This window comes from Suricata suricatta, chromosome 17 (genome assembly GCF_006229205.1).
Source record: "Suricata suricatta isolate VVHF042 chromosome 17, meerkat_22Aug2017_6uvM2_HiC, whole genome shotgun sequence".
NCBI lineage: Eukaryota > Metazoa > Chordata > Mammalia > Carnivora > Herpestidae > Suricata > Suricata suricatta.
In genome coordinates, this window is record NC_043716.1 from 20,816,820 (window position 1) to 20,829,262 (window position 12,443).

Below are 12,443 nucleotides of genomic sequence, written 5' to 3' on the forward strand. Positions count from 1 at the left end.
AGCCGTGGGGGTCCCCGGGAGCCCGCGGGCCAACCCCCGTGGGCTCCCGGGGGGCCGCCACGTCACGGAGGGTGTGCCCCGGGGCTCGGCGGGCGGGCGGGGGAGGAGCCCGAGGGGGCTGGCTCCCGGGCCGCGCCGAGCTCCGGACCCCTGGGCCACCTCCCTCCCCGCTGTCCGGCCCCGCCACGCCAGACCCTCACCTACCTTCCCTGCTCCGGCGCACACCGCAGGCCTCGCACTGGGCGCCCGCAGGCCGCGCGCCACCACGGCGGTTGTAGCGCCTGTCTCTTTAAATCCGGGTCCTTAAGCCGGCGCAGTGCGCAGGCGCAGAGGTCCGGGCCCAAGTTGCTCTACGCGTCCCCGCCCCCTGCCTGCCACGTGTGTGGTGGTCAGGTCGGCTGAGTGAGGCTTTGGGAAGGGTTTGGGGGATCGGTGGGGGATCGGTGGGGGATCGGTGGTGGTTCCCCTCCTGGGGTGGAGCGCGGGGAGAGTGGAGGTGCGGGCGCGTGGTTCGCACTCTGGCCTGAACTTCGGAGGCTACCCCCACCCCCCGCGACGCGTTCATAATACTAGATATGCTCCAGTCCCTAAAGAGGATGGTTGAGAAACTGTTTTGTAACGAGCTTGGGTAAAGCAAAGAAGGCGTCATTCACCCTTTTTTTCATCCTATGTTTCTATATGTTCCTGTGTCTTGTGTACTGCACAGTGCTTAGCACATTGTACTCAATAAATAGTATTGAGTTGAAAAAAGGCATTAGATATATTACACACTTAAAGTGTAAAGGCGTAATTGGGAGAGTTATCCCTTGTTTAAACCTCAGCTCAACTTTTTTGAGGAACTAGGATGGCTATTTTCACAAAAGAGCACCTGATTCTGAGATCCTAATCGAACTTGTTCGGGTCTAGGAACAGCAAACAATGGGGCATTATTAGGCAAACTAAAATCAGATTCTGGAGGGAATTCTGTGCTTTGTGCAAAAGTGCTCGGCGTTAATTATGTAGGGAATGGACAACCAGGAAGGGCCTTAGGCAATAGTAACTACTTTTGAGGCGGGGTCAGGGAGAGACTGGCAAGGGAAGAAATTAAAGTTCTTGGTGCTTGCTGAGGCAGCACGTAGACTAAAAGTGGAACATACAGAGAAGATTAGCAGGGTCTGTGGGCAAGGATGACATGCATATTTATGCAGAGTCCCATATTGTTAAAGGAATAAAAAATTTTTCTTTCCTTTTTGTTGTATGTATATGAGATGGTGGATGCTAACCAAACTTACCGTGGCATTTTCATTTCATAATATATGTAGGTCAAGCCATTATGTTGTGTACACCTTAAATTTCTAGAGTATATATCTCAATAAAGCTGGGAACGGAAGTTTCTTGTAGTGGTCCATGTGAGAGAGGAAAGTGGCCTGAACATGCTCTGTTAGTTGGGATGGAAAGGGTCGAGCATTTTTAAAAAATAAATATTTGAATTTTACTTTTTTTTTTTTTTTTGGAAGGATGTTCTGGAGAGGACATGATCTTTAATTTTTTTTTAAATGTTTTATTTATTTTTGATACAGAGACAGAGCATGAGACGGGGAGGGGGAGAGAGAGAAGGAGACACAGAACTGGAAGCAGGCTCCAGGCTCTGAGCTACCTGTCAGCACAGAGCCTGACGCGGGGCTCGAACCCACGAACGTGAGATCTGACCTGAGCTGAAGTCGGAGGCTTAACCAACTGAGCCACCCAGGCGCCCTGAATTTTACTTTTTATTTTTTAACATTTTTGAAGATTTTATTTTTACATAATCTTTATACCCAATGAGAGGCTGGAACTCACAACTTTGAGATCAAGAGTTGTATGCTCTGGGTACTTACGTGGCTCAGTCAGTTAAGTGTCTGACTTCAGTTCAGGTCATGACTTTCATGGTTCCTGGGGTTTGAACCCCTCCTCTGGCTCTGTGCTGACAGCTCAGAGCCTGGAGCCTGCTTCGGATTCTGTGTCTCCCTCTCTGCCCCTCCTCTACTCACACTTTGTCTCTCTCTCTCGCTCTCAAAAATAAAAAAGCATTAAAAATTTTCTTTAAGAGTCGTATGGTCTACTGGCTGAGCCAGCCAGGTGCCCCTGAAATACATACTTGGATTTTAAGTCATCTTCTAGATAAAATGCTCATCTACCTAAAGACAAAATGAGAATGACTTGAGTGAGCAGGAGATAATGGTGCCATCATATGAGATATAAAATGGGCAGGGAGAAGTATGTATTTGGGGTAAAAGGTTGAGTTTTGTTTGGACATATTTGACTGGTTGAGGACAACATCATCCCACTGTTTGGAGTGGGGCAGTCTTTAATGCACTGCAGAATGAACGTGATCTTTGGGGTTGGTTGGAAGGTCACCCTGTAAGGATGCAGGTTTGAGACAATGGAAGGGCACACATTGCCCAAGGCAAGAGGGACCACCCTTGTGACGCCCAATCAGGAAAGGCCAGCTAACGCCTTTAACATTTCTAAGGGCAGGCCTAAAGATGGAGGCTAAGACTAGTCACGCACTACGTGAGGGTCCTGGGCCCACTCTGTGACTGGTCAATACTCTAAATGTTGTGATTGGGTCCTGCCAAAAGTAACAAATACTCTAGGCAATGTGAATGGTTAAACCTGCTGTCAATAATATTGCATAATAATAATTGGATCACTGTACCTATGTCACAATTTCCTGTAACTCCCCCTTCCCAAACTCATAAAAGCCCTACCCCGCTTTGTTTGGGTCTCTCAGCATGGATCCACCATGCTGGTAAAGTCTGTGAGCCGGAGTTTAGGCCCTAGCGAGCCTAAGCCCGTAATAAAGCCCTTTGCTTTTGCATGCGTGACTTGGTCTCCCTGGCAGTCTCTGGTTTTGGGGGGCGATATTAAAATCTGGGCATAACAACTGGAGGCTCAAATTATAACTAGCAGTTGAGGAATCCTGAGGAATCCTGATTTCTATCACTGCATTTACTACATTGTTTTGAGAATCCCCTTGACTACCTTTTTCCCAAGCTCCGTGTGTTGGCTGCTGTCATTGCTAGCCGTGTGTGGCTATCAGGCTCTTGAAACATGGCTAGTTCAAATTGAGATGTGCTCTAAGTGTAAGATACACACTGATTTCAAAGAAAAAAAAAGATTGTAAGATAGCTCATCAGTAATCTATTTATGTTGATTCCCTGTTAAAGTAATCTTTTAGGTAAGTTGGGTTAAATAAAAATGTATTATTAAAATTAATTTCAACTGTTTTATTTTTTTGAAAATGTGGTGACTAGAAAATAAAAACCTGCACACTCAGCTCACTTGATACTGATATTGGACAGCACTGCCCTGGACTTCAGTGTTTGTGGAAAGTGACATCTGTGCCTTGTGCATCTCTTTATCTTCAATGTTGAGAGTAGTCCTGGGCACATAGTAGCCACTCCGCAAATATTTATAAATAAATGAATGAAACCCATGGCTGAATGGAATGACTTGAAACTCTGAAATTGATCAGCTCCCTCAGAAGAATGTTTCTTACGTTGTATCTTTGGCAGCGTTTGATGAAAATGTGCAAAAAGCCTCGCTCTTGATGTTCGTTTTGCTTGAAGACAGCTCCAAGGAACCCCTAATCTTGATTCACCCTCCATTCCCCTGTACCCACTATAAACTAGGTGTGACAGCTGGCCATTGCATTTCATTAGAGAAGTGGGAACTGATACCAAGGAGGGTGAACTAATGTGTAGTGGGAATAGCAGGGCTTCAGAATAACAAATTTAGGTTTGAATTATGTTCTACCAAGGGCTATGTAACTGTCTATTTTCTTAACTTCTGTGGGCTTCAGTTTTCATGGTGGAATGGGGCTAAAAATAACTTCTGGGATTGTGAGTGACAGTTAAATGATAGGATTTATATTAACTTGCAAACTGCTTGGCACTTAGAGGTATTTCAGTAAATGTATATTCCCCTCTTCACCCCAGCCTGGATATATCCATACCACGGCAATGCTGATCAATTAGGCAGGTATTGAATGCCTACTCTGTGTTAGGGACTATTCCAGGAAGTGGAATATAGCAATGAAACAAAAATCTTTGCCTTCCCAGAGTTCAGAGGTTGGTGGGGGAACAAACAGTAGAAAGAGGTAGAAAACAAACAGTAAATAAAATGCATAGTGTGTCAGATGACTTAGGTGCGCTGGAGAAAAAGCAGGGGAAGAGGAAGAGGATAGGAGGTACCTGTCGGCAGGGTGGGGATGAAGGGTGTGGTTTTAAACACAGAGCTTGGGTGGCTCGTTGAGTTAAGCTTCTGACTCTTGATGACTCACTCAGGTCATGATCTCACGATTTGTGAGTTCGAGCCCTGCCTCAGGCTCTGCACTGACAGCACAGAGGCTGCTTGGGATTCTCTCTCTCTCCTTCTCCATGCCCCTCCCCAGCTTGTCCTCTCTTTCTCTCAAAATAAGTAAATGAACTTGGGGCGCCTGGGTGGCTCAGTCGGTTAAGCGTCTGACTTTGGCTCAGGTCATGATCTCACGGTTCGTGGGTTCAAGCCCCGTGTCAGGTTCTGTGCTGACAGCTCAGAGCCTGGAACCTGTTTCAGATTCTGTGTCTCCCTCTCTTTCTCTGCCCCTCCCCCACTCATGCTCTGTCTCTCTCTGTCTCAAAAATAAATAAACTATAAACAATTTAAAAAAATAAATGAACTTTAAAAAGAAAAAAACCCCACAGTGGTCAGGAAGGCCTCACAAACAAAGTTAACAACAGAGCAAAGACTAGAAGGGATGAATGAGAGGAGCGTGGTGGTCTAGGGTACAGGGAATAGCAAGTAAAGGCACAGAAGCCAGGATGTGTCAGTCAAGTTATGAGGTCAGCAAGGAGATGGGTGTTCATAGAGCAGCCAGAGTCAAGGTTGAGGAGCTGGAAACAAGGGTATCTGGAGACAGGTCCTATAGATCTGTTGCCTTTTGTTGCAGGTAAAATGGGAAGCCAGTGGATTGTATTGAGCAGAGAAGTATCCTGATCTGACTTAGGTTTACCAGGATTGCTATTATTCTGGCTGCTGTGTAGAGAAACTGGGAGATGAGTTAGCTGGCTACAATAAAAATACAGGGGAAAATGAGGGCAACTTGGGTGGTAACAGTGAAAGAGTAACCAAGAAGTCATGTAAATTTTATAAGTGCATTTTTCCTTTTTTTTAAGTTTATTTTTATTTTTGAGAGAAAGATAGAGAGTGAGCGGGAGAGGGGCAGAGAGAGAGAGACAGAATCCCAAGCACGCTCTGTGCTGTGAGCACATAGCCTAATGAGGGGTTCAAACTCACAAACCATGAGATCATGACCTGAGCAGAAACCAAGAGTCAGATGCTTAACCGACTCAGCCACCCAGGTGCCCTCTGTAAGTGCATTTTTCAAGGGAGCACGTTTATTGAAGTCCTAAAGCAATTCCATGATCCAAACTAAAAAATGACCTTGGTGGCAAATAAGCAGGGTACCTCCTACTTGTTCCTAGTTCTTCAAAGTCCACATAATTAAATCCTTTCCTTGGATGTTGCTGCCAAATTCTCCAGGGCACGGATTCTGTTGGTGGGTCTCCGGGAGCTTCTGCCACCCCCTTTAAGACTGTGACATGGGGTGCCTTGGTAGCTCAGTTGGTTAAACATCCAGCTTCGGCTCAGGTCATGATCTCATCGTTCGTGGGTTTGAGCCCCGTGTCAGGCTCTGTGCTGACAGCTGCGAGCCTGGAGCCTGGTTTGGATTCTGTGTCTCCCTCTCCTTCTGCCCCTCCCTTGCTTGTGCTCGGTCTCTCAAAAATAAAAAAATTAAAAAAAAAAATACCTGTAACATCCCTGATTTCCAATTTAAGCTCATTAGGATTGTTAAAGAGGAAAAAAAATTAGAGGGAAATGGCTCGATTCTGTTCATTTTTTATGCTACTCACTGTGGAAGCTTGGCAGCCACAGGCAGGAATAGGAAAAAGGCTTCACACCTTCCTAGAGACGGTGTGGGGGCACTCGCGAAGCTAGTTTACACTTAGTAGATTCCCTTTTTAATAAGCTCTGGTCTGTGAATCACATAAATCTCAGCACTGAGAGCCAATTTTACGGTTTGGTTTGCTTAATAGTCACACAATTAAAATAAGTTGTAAAAAACGGTGATGGTGTTTGCCAGGATAAATATTTAAAAGGGAACAGCTGTAGGAAGATGTAATAATTCAAATCAGTCCATGGCTCTTTATTTTCAATAAAGACCATGGAGTTTGGTTCTTAACCAGGGGGGTTTCTTGGCCTCTCCTTGGAATATCTTTGTGCTATAGCTGCTGGGTTGAAATTGGACAGAGATGAGCATAATCAAGTGTCCAGTGTGCCTCTGGGAATAGCTGATCCATGACCCAGGGACAGGGCCAGGGTTTAGGACCCTCAACCCAATGGTTGAGGTCACAGATACAGAGTTCAGGGACCTCAAAGTTGCTACCATTTTCCCTAAACTTCAGGGGTGGATTCTCTGGTCACATATTTTAAGAGGCAAATTAATAATTTTCAAAGGGGAAATTTATAAACAGATAAGCCTATTTGGGAAGCTAACCTAAGTTCTGTCTTCTCCAGTGGACTCTAGGCTGGCTGAGTGGTAGCCTTGGTGCCAGTTGATTTTCCAGTTTGGGTATGACGGTACAGGTTGAAGGTCAGGCTGAACGCTTCCTTCCTCTCTTGTGTCTCATGCCATTTCGTTTACATCAGGAGAGGGCCTCCCCCTCTTCTCTCTTCTGGGAGCTTCCACTCCTGCCCTCTTACTGAACCTTTTGACCACGCAGCCGACTGTGCTCTCCACCTGCCTTCGGCTTCTGTCTTGCTCTTGGCGATAGTAAAGAAAAAAACCCAATTGCTTCCATTTGTGTTACAAACAATATTCTGAAAACTACTTCACTTGTGACACCAGACATGGGTTTTCTGTACCCAGCAATAAAAGGGTTTTGGTTAAAGGTGCAGTGCCCTGGGGCTGTCCTCTTCCCCCACTTCAGATGCCAGTCCCAAGGCCAAATTGTCACCTGGGCTTCCTACTGACCACCTGGAAGTCAGAGCTTCCCAGGCACCCTCTGTGGGTTTGATAAATGTGATAGAACAACTCACAGAACTCAGGAAAACAGTTTACTTATGGGATTACTTGCTTATTACAAAAGGATATAATTCAGGGCATCTGAGTGGCTCAGTCGGTTAAGCGTCCGACCTTAACTCAGGTCATGATCTCATGGTTAGTGGGTTTGAGCCCCGCATCGGGCTTCATGAGGACAGTGTGCAGCCTGCTTGTGATTCTCTCCCTCTCTCTCTGCCCCTCCCCCCACTTGCACTTTCTCGTGTTCTCTCTCTCTCAAAAGTAAATAAACTTTAAAGAAGGAGGTAAATAAAAGGATGTAACTCAGGAATAGGCAGACGGAAGAGATGCATAGGGCAAGGTGTGTGGGAAGGTGTACAGAGCTTCCTTGCCCTCTCTGGACATGACCCCCCCCCCCCCCCCCCCCCCCCCCCCCCCCCCCCCCCCCCCCCCCCCCCCCCCCCCCCCCCCCCCCCCCCCCCCCCCCCCCCCCTTCCTGGTACCTCCACATATTCACCAACCTGGAAGCTCTCAAACCCCATTCTTTCCGGTTTTTATAGAGGTTTCCTTACATGGACACAATGGATTAAATCACTGGCCATCAGTGATCCAACTGAATCTCTAGCCCCCTTCCTTCCCAGAGATGGGGGAGGGAGGGGTGCTGTAAACGCTAACTTTCTAATTGCAATCTTGCTTCCCCTGGCAACCAGCACGTAACCTTAGGGGCTGCCCGGAAGTCACCTGATGCTCATAAACTCTGAGGCGGTTGAAAGGGGCTTGTTTTGAGAAAGAAATGACACCTTTGTCATTCTTATCACCCTAATCACCTAGGAAATTCCATAGATTTAGATCTATGCCAGAAATGGGGACCAAGGCCAAAATATATCTATTATAAATCACAGTATCACAGTGATCAACAGAGGTGGGAGGGGTCTTAGGGAGTACCCAGATAGCATAATACCGAGATGGTAAAACTCAGGCTTGGGGAGCAAATTGACTAGGTAGATAACACAAAGCTACTCTGTGGGATAAGTTAGACTGCACACTTTGGATTGGCCCTCTTTCTACTGCCTATACCAGTAGTTTAATAAGTAATTGGGTCCTGCTCAATTTTTTAAAAAAGTTTATTTATTTTGAGCGACAGAGACAGAAGGAGAGAGAGAATCCCAGGCAGGCTCTGTGCTGTCAGCGCAGAACCCAATGTGGGGCTCAGGGTACTCACAAATCATGAGATCATGACGGAAGCCGAAACCAAGAATTGGCCGCTTAACTGACTGAGCTACCCAGACACCTCGGTCCCGCTCAATTTCTTACACTATTTTCAAAACAACCAGCTTCTAGTTTTCTTGAATCTAAGGGTCATATCTTCACTCATTTATTCAAAAGCATTATTTGTACTAAAAGCATGTACATGCCTTGAAATTCATTTAATTCTCTCAGTCATTCTAAAAAGTAGGAACTATTACCCTCCCCGTAGTGGAGGAAATGAAGAGTAACTTAACAAAGGTCGCATAGGTAAAAAGCAGGGCGTGGTCTGTTTACCAGTTGCAGTGTCTGGGAACTGAAGCCATTATGCTTGCTCCCATCAGAGACCACTAGAGTAAAATTAACTGGGGTGCCTGGGTGACTCAGTTGGTTGAGCATTCAACTTCAGCTGAGGTCATGATTTCACAGTTCCTGAGTTCGAGCCTTGCATTGGGCTCCCGGCTGTCAGTGGGGAGCCCACTTTTAAATCCTCTGTCCCTCTTTCTGCTCCTTTCCTGCTTGTGCTTTCTTTCTCAAAAGTGAATAAAACATTAAAAAAAATAAAATTTATTGCTGGTGAAATGGAGGAGGGCAGGGCAGTGTGGACAGAGTCTGTTAACCAACTTCAAAAAATATAGCTTCCAACCCAGCCAAGGTCTGTGAATAGCACCGAGTTCTCTTAATATTGACAGCAAACTTCCCTAGTCTTAATGCTTGCTATTTTTGGGTGGATCTTCTCCCCTTTTCCACATTTCTCTATTAAATAGTAGAGGGAATCAAGTTACATCTAGTCTTACTTTAGCAATTGCTGAGTGACCTTGGACAAGTCACTAGATGTCTAAAATGGAGGTGATAGCAGTTGTTTTACCTCCGAGGGGTATTGAGACGTGAAGAAAACTGATGTGAATGCAGTGAATAAAGATGGGCTCGCCATGTAAATATAAGGTGATGTTAAATAATGATGCAGGGTAATAGTGGGGACTTTGGGATTGTTGCCTTGAGCAAGTTCTTTCACTTCTAAGCATCGGTCTCCTTATTTGTAAAATGAAGATATTACATACTTACAGGGTTGTTGTGAAGATTAGAGAGGGTGTATGTCAAACCCTAGCATAAAGCCAGACCCATGGTAGGAATCCAGTAAATGGTAGCTATTATTAATAATAACCTGACAACCTGGCTTGGTTGACACTCTCTTATAACCACATTTGGCAGAACAACAAGCAAACAAACCACACACATGCACACAACGAAAACAGCAACAACCTCCACCATCAACTACCCAACCAGCGTGGTCCTCTGAGTGTCCCTAAAGGTGACGGCTGGCTTCCTAGTGCGCATGAAGCTGGCCAAATGCTGTTAGCAAAAGGGAGGTATAGCCAGATGGATGGAACTCCTTTTCTCCTCTGAGAGACTGGGGGTGATTTTAATGAAGGATGGCGGAGCGCAGGCTCACCCTGAAATAGCTTTGACTGCCAAGTGACAGGAGGAGGGAGCCAAATGAAATGGTGGTGGCAGACCAGAGGACCGAGGGCTGAGAGCAGCCTGGAAGCAATGTGTCCTTGCTGACTTTTTGATCTCACTCTGCTACAGAGTCACTTTACTTCCCCTTTCCTCCACTTAAGAGGCCTCTAGGCAAATAGGGCTGCCCACTGGCTTCCACTGACATAAGGACATCCCTCTTTGCTTGTTTGGTGCCATGAGGAATTCTCAATAGCTGCTAATTGTGGCGGTGGCCCACTGCACTCTGGAGGCTCTTATGGATACGTCCTTGTGCTGCTGCTCTCAGAAGGGGTAACAACTTCTTGTGCCAGACAAGGGACACACAAGGTAGGAAAAAGATTTCTCAGCCCTTTAGGCCTCTGAATTGACTTTTGTTCTGGTTCTGACTTCCATGAGTTAGCTTGGTCTTCTTACCATCTTTCCAAGCAACTTTCTGCTATGTGGGTGTTATTCATTCAGTAGATACTTATTGAACTGTTATTGCTTGGCATTATTTTAGGTTGTGGGCAAGATGGACAAGCCCCCTGCCCTTGTGGAATATACCTTCTGGTGGGGGAGAGACCTAATTCATATACAAATACACAATTCAAGATAGTAGTAATTTAATGAACTCCTAGAATGATGTGGCAAGAGGTAGAGAGATGTCTGTTATATCATCTGAGAAAGAAACGTCAGGGCTGAGAGCAGAATAAGCTTGTCATGTTATTTGAAGTCAGGTTCTAAGCAGAGGGAACTGAGAGGTGGAGGTCCTAAAATGGCATGTCTGAGGAATACAAAGTTAGCCAACAAGAACCGGGACATGGAGGATAAAGTGGGGAGAGTACAGCAGATGAAGTTAGAAGACAGGTTGCAGAGTGAGATGCTATAAATTACATTTAGCCTATGTTTTTCAGATTTCACTAAAAACAATCTTGACCTGTAATGTGGCCATGCCAGCTCACTATTGAATGCCAACTGATTTCAACATATGGCAGTTATGCTCTCCTGCCCTTTCCATCCCCCTTTAGTGAGGCTTGTGGTCGGTTATTAGTTCATAAGTAGTAGATATTTGAATCAGCAAATACTGAGCACCACTTGAGCTTAATAAGAGCCTGGATTCTTTTCCCCCAAGTGTAATGGAAGCACATAATGAAGGGTTTAAAGTGACAGTGATTTGACCTAAATTCAATTTTTTAATGTTTATTTATTTTTGAGAGACAGAGACAGTGCGAGCGAAGGAGGGGCAGAGAAAGACGGAGACACAGAATCCAAAGCAGGCTCCAGGCTCTGAGGTGTCAGCACAGAGCCCCATGTTGGGCTCAAACCCATGAATCATGAGATCATGACCTGAGCTGAAACCAGCTGAGCCACCCAGGCGCCCCCCTCCCCAATTTTTTTAGTGTTTATTTATTTTTGAGACAGAGACAGAGATAGATGGAATATGAGTGGAGGAGGGACACACACAGAATCTGAAGCAGGCTCTGACCATTCAGAGTCTGATGTGGGGCTCGAACTCATGAACCTGGAATCCTGACCTGAGCTGAGTGAAGTTGGATGCTTACCTGATGACCTAAATTTTTATAAGATCACTCTTCTCGAGGCATGTGGGTGGCTCAGTCGGTTAAGCATCTGACTTGATTTTGGCTTGGGTCATGGTCTCATGATTCGTAAGTTTGAACCCTGTTGGGCCCCATGCTGACAGTGTGGAGCCTGCTTGGAATTCTCTCTCTAAATAAATAAATAAACTTAAAAAAAAAAAAGGTGATATTTAAACTCATTGGAATGGATGCAATCACTGAGGGAGGATTTGTAGACAGGAAATAGAATGCAGAAAAAAAAGTTTTGGGACTTTTTTTTGTTCATACGTAAAGCTTCTCAATTAATTCCTGATATTATACAGGCTACTAGGCTTAGTATTAAAAAAAGCAATCTAAAATTATCTGTCTAGGGATGTATGGCTGGCTTAGTTGGCTAAGCTTTCTCTTGTTGTTATTTTGAGAGAGAGAGCAAAGAAGAGGGGCAGAGAGAGAAGGTGAGAGGTTTAACTTAAGCAGACTCTGAACAGTGAGATCATGACTGAGCTGAAAACAAGAATCAGATGCTTGACCGGCTGAGCCACCCAGGCAGCCCAAAGCATAGAACTCTTGATTGATTTTGGCTCAGGTCATGGTCTCACAGTCATAGGATAAATGCCCGAGTTGGGCTTTGCACTGAGTGTGGAGCCTGCTTGGGATTCTCTCCCTCCCTCTCTCTCTCTCTCTCTCTCTGCCCCTCCCCTACTTGTGTATGCACTCTCTCTCTCAAAATTAATAAAATAAAACTTAAAAATTAATGATCTGGGGCGACTGGGTGGCTCAGTCAGTTAAGGTCCAACTTTGGCTCAGGTAATGATCTTGCGGTTTGTGGGTTTGAGCCCTGCGTAGGGCTCTGTGCCAAGCCTGGAGCATGTCTTCAGATTCTGTGTCTCTCTCTCTGACCCTTCCTGCTCGTGCTGTCTCTCAAAAATAAATAAAAAACATCAGGGAAGGAAGGAAGGAAGGAGAGAGAGAAAGAAAGAAAATGATCTGTCTAGCCATCATTCCTACCCATATACTTGCTCAAGTTCTCTTACATGAACATCCAGCCAATTTCCTGTTAATGAAACATGGTATTTCCA

The 12,443-nt window shown here is 45.5% G+C and overlaps 1 protein-coding gene and 1 non-coding gene across 2 annotated transcripts in view; one reads left to right on the forward strand and one right to left on the reverse strand.

Annotated features, from left to right (window-relative positions):
* Positions 1-303, reverse strand: part of LIG3 (DNA ligase 3) — a 21,991-nt gene extending 21,688 nt beyond the window's left edge. The window contains exon 1 of the mRNA XM_029927541.1: positions 205-303. The gene's annotated coding sequence lies outside the window, so the exon portion shown is untranslated. The remainder of the gene's footprint in view (positions 1-204) is intronic.
* Positions 304-1,095: 792 nt separating this feature from the next.
* LOC115283085 lies at positions 1,096-1,201 on the forward strand. Its single transcript, XR_003904904.1, has one exon. It is a non-coding gene; the product is annotated as a U6 spliceosomal RNA (small nuclear RNA).
* Positions 1,202-12,443: the final 11,242 nt, after the last annotated feature.